The following is a 14,386-nucleotide window of genomic DNA, read 5'->3' as shown; positions in this document are numbered from 1 at the left end:
TTTTTGAAATACATGACTGTTTTGACAAAATAACACGATTATAAATTCTGTATGAACAAGCAGCAAACATTTGGGGGACAATGGGACTATTTTAATGTTAAAATATAATTTTGTTGTAAAGATTTCTAGCTTATTAAGATGCTTATTTCATTTTTAGAATGAAATATAACTAATAAAATAAAAATGGGGTATTTCAATAAGGAAGCCATTACATTTTTAAACAATTTCTTTCTGTAGTTAATTCCTTACTCAAAATTATTGTTACACGTTTTATGGTAGAGGCTTTGCATTTTGATCAAGCAGGATTTAGTTGATTTTTTTTTTCCACAGAAGAGCTATCACACTTCACTGCCCCAATAACCTTCCCACTACATTCTCCCATACAAAATATTGTCAGTGCAAAAGCTGCAATGGACTGAAGCCTATCTGTAACTCCTTCAGAATTGAAAATGGAAAGATTAACATGTTTCTTATTCATGAAACTGGAGAAAAGGCAAAACCAGAAACTTTTGTGATCAGCATAGGTCTTTCTTATTACATCCCAATTCCTGTTTCTATAAGTAGAGCATGAATAATTTGTCTCACAAAAATGTTCTTAAAACAATCCACTACAAATATAAGTAGTACATTTTTCTCAGCTTTTACTAGTATGCCTGTAAAAAAAGAGTGGAGATGACTTCTATATCTTTGGATATTAACAGTGTTTGGAAGATAACATAAGGAATGTACTCGAGATGCGCCTGTTTCAGTATTCTCCAGTAGCACTGACACAAGTGACCCAGCTGGGCAGAGACTGACTAGCCACTCACTGAAACTATTTCCTATTTTTTTTTTTTTTTGGGAAAATAAGAACCTGCACTATCCAATATGGTAGTTACTAACCATATGTGGCTATTTAAATTATATGACTAGTAATTTAATAAAATTAAACATTCCATTCCTCAGTTACATTAGCCAGATTTCAAGTGCACCATAGCCACAAATCTACCATTTTGCACAGAGCAGATATAGAATATTTGCATCATTGCCAAAACTAATGGACAGTATTGAGCAAGACTTCATTTATCAGTTTCCTTTCCAGTTATTGAGCTGCAGTCAAAGAAATATGGGAAGTAAAACCTCCCAAATACAATTATTCGATCCCTTTCCCCTTCTGTCAAAAACTTGGAAGTGCCGTGTTGCAAACAAAAGAGCCACAAATTAGTAAGAGCCTTAGTAAGTAACCAAGGCCAAGAAGAAATCACAGATGACTTGACTCAGCTTTCAGCAAACATCAGATTAACGAGGTGGCAGTTGCACCTATTTTTTGAGATGGCTTCTAAGTATCATCTGTCATTAAGTTGATTGAGAGGCATGGGAGACTGGGCACTAAGAAAAAAAATCAGCTTCAGTATTGTGTCTAGGAAGAAATTTGGGTAGTCAAAAAATAGATTAAAAGTCTACTAGCTTTTTAGGAAACCACTGCCAAGAAATGAGAAGCCTGGACTAAAAATTGAGATTGAAAATATTCCTAAAATCTCAAACTTGCACTAGTGGCTGCAGGTTCTTCACTGGGGCCCCTTTCCAGATCCCAATTTCAGCTGTGACTTCAGTGGACAAAAGATTAGATCTTCCCAGAGGGCAGAGCCAGAGGCACAGAGAAGAATAGGTCAGTGAGTCCCGTTCAGAAAATAAGACGCAGATTCTAATCAAGAAGCTTCCCTCACTGCCAATGCAGGGTCATCGCACAACGCCTGACCATCAGGATTCCATTATTGCTATGGGCCAGGGACTGCTGTGCACCCCCCTATTCTTTCCTTTTGCAAATGAAAGTGTTTGCCATCGTCATGCTAGCCTTGATTTGCCACTGAATTTAATCCATGTGTAAGGGAGGAGGGACAAGTGGGGACAGATAAGTTGCCATTTTAATCAGAAGTCACCAGATAACATAGAGTCCCTTCCAGAGCTGACAGACAAGACTAAACATCACCTGAAAGTCCTGGACTTTAAGCTGGATTCAGTAACTGAGGGGGATTTTGAGTTGTCACCCTTCAAAATCCTGACTCCATTTGGTCTAATGTCATTTTAGCAATGAGAAACCGTGGCACTTAGAAGATGAAAGTGATGGGTCTAGGATCACATGTCAGAGTGAGAAATAGAGCCCAGGTCCCTGGACATCCAGTCCAATATCCCCTTCACAGTTCAGGGTGTCTGCTCATTCTAACCTTACTAACAGAGGATTTCAGATTTTTCCAGCCGTATATAAACATGATATTGGCACTGAGGAAACAAACTTACAAATTGATGCAATATTTTCTAAAAAGCATTCATTTGAACCAGTAAATATTTCCACATTAAGATAAATTAATTACAGGCTGATATTCCAGGCATGTGTAGAATATTAGGTGTCATCACAAATTACAATTATTGCTCATTTCAAAGCTCATGGAAATGTTGTAGGGAATTCTAGTATCTGCATTTATACTCTCATGATACATTTCTCAAACAGCCCTGTTCAAAGAAATATTTTCTATTACTTAACTAAATCATGTTAATATTTGTGTTTTGTGTTTTTTATTCTTCTCTGTCAACTTTCTATGCACACAACTGGCATTTATAACTGGAGATACTATTGGCAAATTCATCACACTTTACTGCTGTGCTGTTCTGAGATAAAGAAAATAAGGAATTACTATGTCAGTTAGCATTTTACACGAAGATTCTTAGAGTTGGAAGACATTCAGAAATCATTTAGCCCATCCCACTCACCATACAGATAAATAAAGTGGATAATGGCCAATAATAACTATTACATAAAAGGAATCAATAAATATTTGCTGAAAAGAGTGCATAGAGCTTCTTCTCAATCCAAATCATTTAACTAGTTAATGAAAATATTCCAGGCATCTGACTCTCAAATTGATACTCTTTCCACTATATCATGAAGATCCATTTGATATATTTGATCTATTAATGATAATAATTTATATTAAACATATTTTCACTTGGGAAAGTCAGACTATTAACTGCTGCTAGTCATTTCTCATTTTGAACAATCTCACATTTTGTTCTGGCCCCCAAAATATATTAATATACCTGTAGTTTTGAATATTGTCTTTCTTCACTGGAGTCTCTTCTGTCTGTTTTGTTATATTTAGAGGCAAATCAAAGTGGGGTGTTGTAAAATAGAAAATGGAAATTGGATGTAGCTTTTTAAACCAAATTTTACATATTTCACCTTATTCTTTTATACTTGGTAGTATTTTCATCTTTATCTTACTCACTACGGATGGCATCTTTGAACTCAAGGACAGAAAAGTCAGGCTTCGTGAACGCTGAGAACTTTTCCTGAAAAGTCGGCTCTTGTTTGTTGATGGTTGGATTTTTGGTGTACAGTTGTCAGTTTATATTAGTATTTTCTGTCATGATAATACTTTATGTCAACTTTAATAAATTATTCATTGAAACCCATTTTCCTAATTTATTATCACTTCTCAAGTTTTTCTTTTGGAAAAAGATCAATCCTTATGTTTTATAATGTCTCATTATGTGTATTTTTTATTTTATTTTATTATTATACTTTAGGTTTTAGGGTACATGTGCACAATGTGCAGGTTTGTTACATATGTATCCATGTGCCATGTTGGTTTGCTGCACCCATTAACTCGTCATTTAGCATTAGGTATATCTCCTAATGCTGTCCCTCCCCCCTCCCCCCAACCCACAACAGTCCCCAGAGTGTGATGTTCCCCTTCCTGTGTCCATGAGTTCTCATTGTTCAATTCCCACCTATGAGTGAGAACATGCGGTGTTTGGTTTTTTGTCCTTGCGATAGTTTACTGAGAATGATGTTTTCCAGTTTCATCCATGTCACTACAAAGGACATGAACTCATCCTTTTTTATGGCTGCATAGTATTCCATGGTATATATCTGCCACATTTTCTTCATCCAGTCTATCGTTGTTGGACATTTGGGTTGGTTCCAAGTCTTTGCTATTGTGAATAGTGCCACAATAAACATACGTGTGCATGTGTCTTTATAGCAGCATGATTTATAGTCCTTTGGGTATATACCCAGTAATGGGATGGCTGGGTCAAATGGTATTTCTAGTTCTACATCTCTGAGGAATCGCCACACTGACTTCCACAATGGTTGAACTAGTTGACAGTCCCACCAACAGTGTAAAAGTGTTCCTATTTCTCCACATCCTCTCCAGCACCTGTTGTTTCCTGACTTTGTAATGATGGCCATTCTAACTGGTGTGAGATGGTATCTCATTGTGGTTTGGTTTGCATTTCTCTGATGGCCAGTGATGATGAGCATTTCTTCATGTGTTTTTTGGCTGCATAAATGTCTTCTTTTGAGAAGTGTCTGTTCATGTCCTTTGCCCACTTTTTGATGGGGTTGTTTTTTTCTTGTAAATTTGTTTGAGTTCACTGTAGATTCTGGATATTAGCCCTTTGTCAGATGAGTAGGTTGCAAAAATTTTCTCCCATTCTGTAGGTTGCCTGTTCACTCTGATGGTAGTTTCTTTTGCTGTGCAGAAGCTCTTTAGTTTAATTAGATCCCATTTGTCAATTTTGGCTTTTGTTGCCATTGCTTTTGGTGTTTTAGACATGAAGTACTTGCACACGCCTATGTCCTGAATGGTATTGCCTAGGTTTTCTTCTAGGGTTTTAATGGTTTTAGGTCTAACATTTAAGTCTTTAATCCATCTTGAATTAATTTTTGTATAAGGTTTAAGGAAGGGATCCAGTTTCAGCTTTCTACATATGGCTAGCCAGTTTTCCCAGCACCATTTATTAAATAGGGAATCCTTTCCCCATTGCTTGTTTTTGTCAGGTTTGTCAAAGATCAGATAGTTGTAGATATGCGGCATCATTTCTGAGGGCTCTGTTCTGTTCCATTGATCTATGTCTCTGTTGTGGTACCAGTACCATGCTGTTTTGGTTACTGTAGCCTTGTAGTATAGTTTGAAGTCAGGTAGCGTGATGCCTCCAGCTTTGTTCTTTTGGCTTAGGATTGACTTGGCGATGCGGGCTCTTTTTTGGTTCCATATGAACTTTAAAGTAGTTTTTTCCAATTCTGTGAAGAAAGTCATTGGTAGCTTGATGGGGATGGCATTGAATCTGTAAATTACCTTGGGCAGTATGGCCATTTTCATGATATTGATTCTTCCAACCCATGAGCATAGAATGTTCTTCCATTTGTTTGTATCCTCTTTTATTTCATTGAGCAGTGGTTTGTAGTTCTCCTTGAAGAGGTCCTTCACATCCCTTGTCAGTTGGATTCCTAGGTATTTTATTCTCTTTGAAGCAATTGTGAATGGGAGTTCACTCATGATTTGGCTCTCTGTTTGTCTGTGATTGGTGTACAAGAATGCTTGTGATTTTTGTACATTGATTTTGTATCCTGAGACTCTGCCGAAGTTGCTAATCAGCTTAAGGAGATTTGGGCTGAGACAATGGGGTTTTCTAGATGTACAATCATGTCATCTGTAAACAGGGACAATTTGACTTCCTCTTTTCCTAATTGAATACCCTTTATTTCCTTCTCCTGCCTGATTGCCCTGGCCAGAACTTCCAGCACTATGTTGAATAGGAGTGGTGAGAGAGGGCATCCCTGTCTTGTGCCAGTTTTCAAAGGGAATGCTTCCAGTTTTTGCCCATTCAGTATGATATTGGCTGTGGGTTTGTCATAGATAGATAGCTCTTATTATTTTGAGATACGTCCCATCAATACCTAATTTATTGAGAGTTTTTAGCATGAAGGTTGTTGAATTTTGTCAAAGGCCTTTTCTGCATCTATTGAGATAATCATGTGGTTTTTGTCTTTGGTTCTGTTTATATGCTGGATTACATTTATTGATTTGGATATGTTGAACGAGCCTTGCATCCCAGGGATGAAGCCCACTTGATCATGGTGGATAAGCTTTTTGATGTGCTGCTGGATTTGGTTTACCAGTATTTTATTGAGGATTTTTGCATCAATGTTCGTCAAGGATATTGGTCTGAAATTCTCTTTTTTGGTTATGTCTCTGCCAGGCTTTTGTATCAGGACGATGCTGGCCTCATAAAATGTGTTAGGGAGGATTCCCTCTTTTTCTATCGATTGGAATAGTTTCAGAAGGAATGGTACCATTTCCTCCTTCTACCTCTGGTAGAATTCTGCTGTGAATCCATCAGGTCCTGGACTCTTTTTGGTTGGTAGGCTATTGATTATTGCCACAATTTCAGAGCCTGTTATTGGTCTATTCAGAGATTCAGCTTCTTCCTGGTTTAGTCTTGGGAAGGTGTATTTGTTGAGGAATTTATCCATTTCTTCTAGATTTTCTAGTTTATTTGCATAGAGGTGTTTGTAGTATTCTCTGATGGTAGATTGTATTTCTGTGGGATTGGTGGTGATATCCCCTTTTTCATTTTTTATTGTATCTATTTGATTCTTCTCTCTTCTTTATTAGTCTTGCTAGCGGTCTATCAATTTTGTTGATCTTTTCAAAAAACCAGCTCCTGGATTCATTAATTTTTTGAAGGGTTTTTTGTGTCTCTATTTCCTTCAGTTCTGCTCTGATTTTAGTTATTTCTTGCCTTCTGCTAGCTTTTGAATGTGTTTGCTCTTGCTGTTTGAGTTCTTTTAATTGTGATGTTAGGGTGTCAATTTTGGATCTTTCCTCCTTTCTCTTGTGGGCATTTAGTGCTATAAATTTCCCTCTACACACTGCTTTGAATGTGTCCCAGAGATTCTGGTATGTTGTGTCTTTGTTCTCATTGGTTTCAAAGAACATCTTTATTTCTGCCTTCATCTCATTATGTACCCAGTAGTCATTCAGGAGCAGGTTGTTCAGTTTCCATGTAGTTGAGTGGTTTTGAGTGAGTTTCTTAATCTTGAGTTCTAGTTTGATTGCACTGTGGTCTGAGAGACAGTTTGTTATAATTTCTGTTCTTTTACATTTGCTGAGGAGAGCTTTACTTCCAATTATGTGGTCAATTTTGGAATAGGTGTGGTGTGGTGCTGAAAAAAATGTATATTCTGTTGATTTGGGGTGGAGAGTTCTGTAGATGTCTATTAGGTCCACTTCGTGCAGAGCTGAGTTCAATTCCTGGATATCCTTGTCAACTTTCTGTCTCATTGATCTAATGTTGACAGTGGGGTGTTAAAATCTGCCACTATTATTGTGTGGGAGTTTAAGTCCCTTTGTAGGTCACTAAGGACTTGCTTTATGAATCTGGGTGTTCCTGTGTTGGGTGCATATATATTTAGGATAGTTAGCTCTTCTTGTTGAATTGATCCCTTTTCCATTATGTAATGGCCTTCTTTGTCTCTTTTGACCTTTGTTGGTGTAAAATCTATTTTATCATTGACTAGGATTGCAACCTCTGCCTTTTTTTGTTTTCCATTTGCTTGATAGACCTTCCTCCATCCTTTTATTTTGAGTCTATGTGTGTCTCTGCACGTGAGATGGGTTTCCTGAATACAGGACACTGATGGGTCTTGACTCCTTATCCAGTTTGCCAGTCTGTGTCTTTTAATTGGAGCATTTAGCCCATTTACATTTAAAGTTAATATTGTCATGTGTGAATTTGATCCTGTCATTATGATGTTAGTTGGTTATTTTGCTTGTTAGTTGATGCAGTTTCTTCCTAGCCTTTATGGTCTTTACATTTTGGCATGTTTTTGCAGTGGCTGGTACCAGTTGTTCCTTTCCATGTTTAGTGCTTCCTTCAGGAGCTCTGTTAGGGCAGGCCTGGTGGTGACAAAATCTCTCAGCATTTGCTTGTCTGTAAAGTATTTTATTTCTCCTTCACTTATGAAGCTTAGTTTGGCTGGATATGAAATTCTGGGTTGAAAATTCTTTTCTTTAAGAATGTTGAATATTGGCCCTCACTCTCTTCTGGCTTGCAGAGTTTCTGCCGAGAGATCACCTGTTAGTCTGATGGGCCTCCCTTTGTGGGTAACCCAACTTTTCTCTCTGGCTGCCCTTAACATTTTTTCCTTTATTTCATCTTTGGTGAATCTGACAATTATGTGTCTTGGAGTTGCTCTTCTCAAGGAGTATCTTTGTGGCATTCTCTGTATTTCCTGAATCTGAATGTTGGCCTGCCTTGCTAGATTGGGGAAGTTCTCCTGGATAATATCTTGCAGAGTGTTTTCCAACTTGGCTCCATTCTCCCCATCAGTTTCAGGTACACCAATCATACATAGGTTTGGTCTTTTCACATAGTCCCAAATTTCTTGGAGGCTTTGTTCGTTTCTTTTCATTCTTTTTTCTCTAAACTTCCCTTCTCACTTCATTTCATTCATTTCATCTTCCATCACTGATGCCCTTTCTTCCAGTTGATTGCATCGGCTACCGGGGCTTCTGCAATCTTCACGTAGTTCTTGAAACTTGGCTTTCAGCTCCATCAGCTCCTTTAAGCCCTTCTCTCCATTGGTTATTCTAGTTATCCATTCGTCTGATTTTTTTTCAAAGTTTTTAACTTCTTTGCTATTGTTTTGAATTTCCTCCCGTAGCTCAGAGTAGTTTGATCGTCTTAAGCCTTCTTCTCTCAACTCGTCGAAGTCATTCTCCATCCAGCTTTGTTCCACTGCTGGTGAGGAACTGCGTTCCTTTGGAGCAGGAGAGGTGCCTGCTTTTTAGAGTTTCCAGTTTTTCTGCCCTGTTTTTTCCCCATCTTTGTGGTTTTATCTACTTTTGGTCTTTGATGATGGTGATGTACAGATGGGTTTTTGGTGTGGATGTCCTTTCTGTTTGTTAGTTTTCCTTCTATCAGACAGGACCCTCAGCTGCAGGTCTGTTGGAGTTTGCTAGAGGTCCACTCCAGACCCTGTTTGCCTGGGTGTCAGCAGCAGTGGCTGCAGAACAGTGCATTTTCATGAGACCACAAATTCGGCTGTTGGATAGTTCTCTAGAAGTTTTGTCTCAGAGGAGTACCTGGCCAAGTGAGGTGTCAGTCTGTCCCTACTGGGGGGTGCCTCCTAGTTAGGCTGCTTGGGGGTCAGGGACCCACTTTAGGAGGCAGTCTGTCCATTCTCAGATCTCCAGCTGCATGCTGGGAGAACCACTACTCTTTTCAAAGCTGTCAGACAGGGACATTTAAGTCTGCAGAGGCTCCTGCTGAATTTTTGTTTGTCTGTGCCCTGCCCCCAGAGGTGGAGACTACAGAGGCAGGCAGGCCTCCTTGAGCTGTGGTGGGCTCCACCAAGTTCGAGCTTCCTTGGCTGCTTTGCTTACCTAAGCAAGCCTGGGCAATGGTGGGTGCCCCTCCCCCAGCCTCGCTGCTGCTTGCAGTTTGATCTCAGACTGCTGTGCTAGCAATCAGCGAGATTCGGTTGGCATAGGACCCTCTGAGCCAGATGCGGGACACAATCTCCTGGTGTGCCGTTTTCCAAGCCCATTGGAAAAGCGCAGTAATAGGGTGGGAGTGACCTGATTTTCCAGGTGCCGTCTGTTACCTCTTTCTTTGACTAGGAAAGGGAACTCCCTGATCCCTTGTGCTTCCTGAGTGAGGCAATGCCTCGCCCTGCTTCAGCTCACGCACAGTGTGCTGCACCAACTGTCCTGCACCCACTGTTTGGCACTCCTTAGTGAGATGAACCCGGTACCTCAAACGGAAATGCAGAAATCACCTGTCTTCTGTGCTGCTCACACTGGGAGCTGTAGACCAGAGCTGTTCCTATTCGGCCATCTTGGCTCCACCACCCTCTTGTGTATTTCTAACTAGTTCTTATTTATTATTTTCCTGCCTTATTAGAGTTTGTATTGTTCTCTATCACTTAAATTCATTTTATTTTATTCTCTCTGTCCTGGGTCATTGGAGCCATATAATCTTATTACTCTGGAGCTAAGAGGAGTTTACAGAGTTCAGCATCCCAACTTCTCTACAATTTAGGATTCCTTTATTAATTCTCCTTCTCCTTTGGGTTCTATATTTTGAAAGACTTTTGTCTAAAAACAATGCATTTACTTTAGTAATCTTTAAGTTGTCTTTCTATCTTTTGCTACCAATGACATATGCGATTGCTATTCAGAATTTCTCATCAGAGCAAGACTGGTTGTCACTGGTTGTGTTACTGCACCAAGGTGGTAACATTCTTGCCAATGGAGAAAAACAAACAAACAATAAAACTTAATGTTTCCATAAGCCACCACAGTGTTATCTTGAGTGAATGCAGTTTTCCATTTGGAGATTTGAAATGTTGAAAATAGTTTACAGAATACTTCTTTTTAGAAACACTTAGAATCAGGAAAGCTTCAGTTGTGATTCACAGATTTAATCCCAGGTAGGCAAAACAAGATCTGCACTTTAAATAGGGGATGGGTCCGACCCCAGTTTTATTTTGAGTCCTAATTCATGTACCTTCCATTATTGCACACTTCCTAACTTCAATAAGATACTGGAATAAAAAACCACCATATTCACATATGTGCCATAAGTCCCTGAAATGCAGTATCAATGAATGCAGATTCTGCAAACCCTAGGATACTGGATGCTAGAGTCACTGTGTGTTAAGAGGGTACTAAGTCAGGAAACAGAACTTTTGGTTAGGCAATCTTAAAACATCAGATGACTTTGAGATTCTCTAGAAATATTCTTAAAATACCTGATTAAGTCTAAAATGTGTGTAGGCTGGACTGGTTTAAAAATTTCCTGAATCTGACCCAGTTCCACACAATACAGGGTAATTCTGAAGCTAAGGATGTCACAGTTTCCCCTAGGAAGTCTTTAATTTAAGCTTCTATCTGTTTTAATAAGTGTGTTAAAGCAGGGGCCCCAACCCACTGGCCATGGATGAGTAGCAGTCTGTGGCCTGTTAGGAACTGGGTTGCATAGACGCAGGTGAGTGGCAGGCAAGTGAACGAAGCTTCGTCTGTATTTACAGCCATTTCCTATCACTCACATTACTCCCTGACCTCTGCCTCCTGTCAGATCAGTGGCAGCATTACATTCTCATAGAAAACGTGAATCCTATTGGAAACTGCATATGTGAGGGATCTAGGTGGCACACTCGTATGAGAATCTAATGCGTGATGATCTGTGTCTCCCATCACCCCCAAGTGGGACCATCAAGCTCATGGCTCCCACTGATTCTCTGTAATGGTGAGTTGTATAAGTATTTTATTTACAATACAACAATAAAAGAAATAAAGTGCACAATAAATGTAATGTGCTTGAATCATCCTGAAACCATCCCTGGACCCTGGTCCATGGAAAAACTGTCTTCCACAAAATGGGTCCCTGGCGCCAAAAATGTTGGGGACTGCTGCTTTAAAGGCATCTAGTACTATTCTAAGTATTTCACAAACATTAACTCATTTAATCTTCCTAACAACCTAAAGGGGCAGGTATGATTATTATTGCTACATTACCAACAGAGAACCTGAAGCTCAGAGCAGGTGAGTATCACTGGAGATCACACAGCAAGTTAATAATAAGGTGAGTTAGGACTCCAGGCAGTCTGGCCCAGAGTTTGTATTTCTTCACCAATACATCATAGTGTCTGGCATCTTGCAGACTAACTTAATACTCTGTGGTTAAGGGGTAGTGAAAAGATGGGAGACCCTGGAGCGAGCTTCATCTTTGAGCTCAAGATCATGGATTGGGCAGTTGTGTTTGTGTTTCCTGCTACTTATTTATTTCTTGGGGTCAATACAATAAAATTGTTACCAGGAGGGCAATTTGGGGATGCCTAGGAGGGCATATCAATATGTACATATTTTATGATTACCATGTTATTTAATTGTGTAAAGGGATTTTGATGGATTTAGGAGGCTGGTCATATATTAGCCATGGACAATGGGTGTCCCCTTCCTTTCTCCCTAGAAAGATGTAATTACTATTCATTCATTTTAATTCTGGCATGCCAATCTCTATTTATGGGGAAGAAACGTTAGTGTTGAGTCATTATTTTTCTGGTTCAACATTACACATTGTAAGGAAAACAAGGCAATACTTTTCCTCTATCAACAATAAATCACAGAGGAGTAACATTAGCATCCACATCACATCAGTACCATAGTAGGCAATCGTCAAACTAGGAAAACACAGAATTCATCTTGTGTAAACTAGCAGGACTGCTGTGCTGTTGGTGAAATTATCCATGATTAAAAAGAGGAGAGTTCAATCTGGAGTAACCTGCTGGGGATGGAAATGTTGACCTCACTTTGGATTTTATTATTTAAAGGGAAACTTTTTTTTTTTTTTTGCTTCCCTCAGGCAACACACATGTTAGAGGAAAGCAAAATATATTATTGATGCTTGGGTCTAAAAAGAAATGTTTTCCTCTAAGAATGTTACTTTAAGTTAGAGTTTGTAACATTCGTCTGTAGCAGTCCCCAGGGGCTGTAGATACATTTGCTTGGAGACTATTCCAGCTGCCCAATCTTTAATAAAACGACTGGTGGACAATTGTTTCATTTACCTCCCATTGTTCAATGACATTGATTCCTGGGGCTTACTGGCTCAAATGCACCAAATTGGAGGAGATTGTGGAGGTGCATTATGTGGTCACAAGGAAGTATATTGTTTATTCTGTAAAGTGCATTGGGAATGACAGCTTCCTTTCATGAGGATGTCTGTTCAGCTGTACAACTAGTCAGGATAAAAGAGAGTATAGTTCCCTGGGGCCTATGTTTCAAGGAGGAAGAAAAAGTGATAATCAAAAAACATTGTGTGGAAATGTTCTTTTTTTCTTTCTCTGCAGTGTACCATTTGGTATCTGTTTGTTTGCAAATATCAATCACCTTCCAAATTATCACTTATATATTAGTTTGGAAGGTGATTGATATTTGCAAACAGACAGTGAATTTATTTAAATACCAAAATGCAATGCATTTTAAATTAAATAATTGTTGAGGAACCTTAAAGGAAAATATGTTCTATTTTTATCTGTTTGGGATCATTACAATTCCATTCCAAGTTCAGTCAATTTAGAGAAAAAATTATCTTCCTGTAAATTTCATAAATGCCGAAATGATCCCTGTTGGTCATTATCATCTCACAGCATCTACCGAACAGCATACATATGCCTCTAGCGGGAAAACAGAATGTGCCAAGGGTATGAAATGAGCCAACTATTAACTGCCTCAAAAAGACTTTTTACTTTGGCAGTTGGAAGGTTTTTGCAGGATAAATGAGTAACAATTATTATAATCAAGTTTCGTTTTTTCGAATAATAGGCTACCAACTTAATTAGTAAACATTTACTCCCGCCTGCAATCTGTAGAAAATATGTATGAATTATGCAAGTCTCTGAGCATTTTCATCCATTTTATCATATACACAATTACTTAAATTGCCTTCATCTTAGTTCTTTATTATCTTGGGAGATATTTAACTCCAGAAGCTGTTTCCCAAGACAGAAAATGCAAGGTCTTCTTATTAAAAGGCAAAATAATTGTATTTTTCTTTGGAAGTATAATTTTGTTTTGACGAACAAACACTTCAGCCATCACCTGGGCCAAGGTTGGTGTAAGAAGAGCTACAACAGGAAATTCTTCTTTCTGGAGCCCTGTCCACCAACGCTCACTGGCTGATTCTCTGCTCTTCCTCTAATAGCCATCACTTTAGATTTTAATGGAAAATAGAAGACGAAAAGAAGAGAGGAAAGGTTCCCAGATTCACTAATAATGATGAAAACAGCAGGATATGAACTTATTTTTAATTCTCAATGCCTACCTAGGGTAATGAATTTATAATCCACTTTGCCAAATTGTGGGCTGAAAATCAAAATTTTTTAAGGTGATTGTGGATGTCACTATGTGGTCAAGAAATAGTGAGATGAAGATTAGGATAATGGTTTCAAACTCTATGTGGATCAAAATCACCTGGGGAGCTATTGGAGTTGGGATATATTTGGTTAATTTTTTATAAAAAGGCCCTATTCACGATCACTTAAGCTATAAGGAACTCTGGCATTGAATGGACTCAAAGACATGATAGGAGTTTAGCATCCAGAATGGTCTGATCTCTGTATAGCCATTCCATCTCTGTCTTCACATGACTTTCTCCACTTCTCAGTCCAAGTGGCAGAAAACCCAGCAAACGTTTAATCATAAAGTGGAGTGGAGACATAGAGACAGAGAATTTCCTTCTCCTAATCCCAGTTGTGACATTTCTGGAGAATGACCTATTGTCCATTTTAACTCAACTGCTCAATTCTGGTCATGAGGGAGATGACAACAGGTTGCAAAATGGTTGTTCCTACACTATGTGAGGGGAGGGGTGAGATGTGGGCACAGTTCACAGAAAAGGGGTCAGGAGCTGGGCAGGCCCAATAGTAAGGACTAGTAGAGGAGCTTTAAGAGACATATCTGGCCAGGCACTGTGGCTCACGCCTGTAATCTCAGCACTTCGGGGGGCCAAGGTGGGCAGATTGGTTGACCCCAGGAGTTCAAGACCAGCCTGG

This window comes from Hylobates moloch, unplaced genomic scaffold (assembly GCF_009828535.3).
Source record: "Hylobates moloch isolate HMO894 unplaced genomic scaffold, HMol_V3 SCAFFOLD_2, whole genome shotgun sequence".
Lineage (NCBI taxonomy): Eukaryota > Metazoa > Chordata > Mammalia > Primates > Hylobatidae > Hylobates > Hylobates moloch.
The sequence above is the reverse complement of the archived record's forward strand: the minus strand, read 5'-3'. Positions refer to the sequence as shown.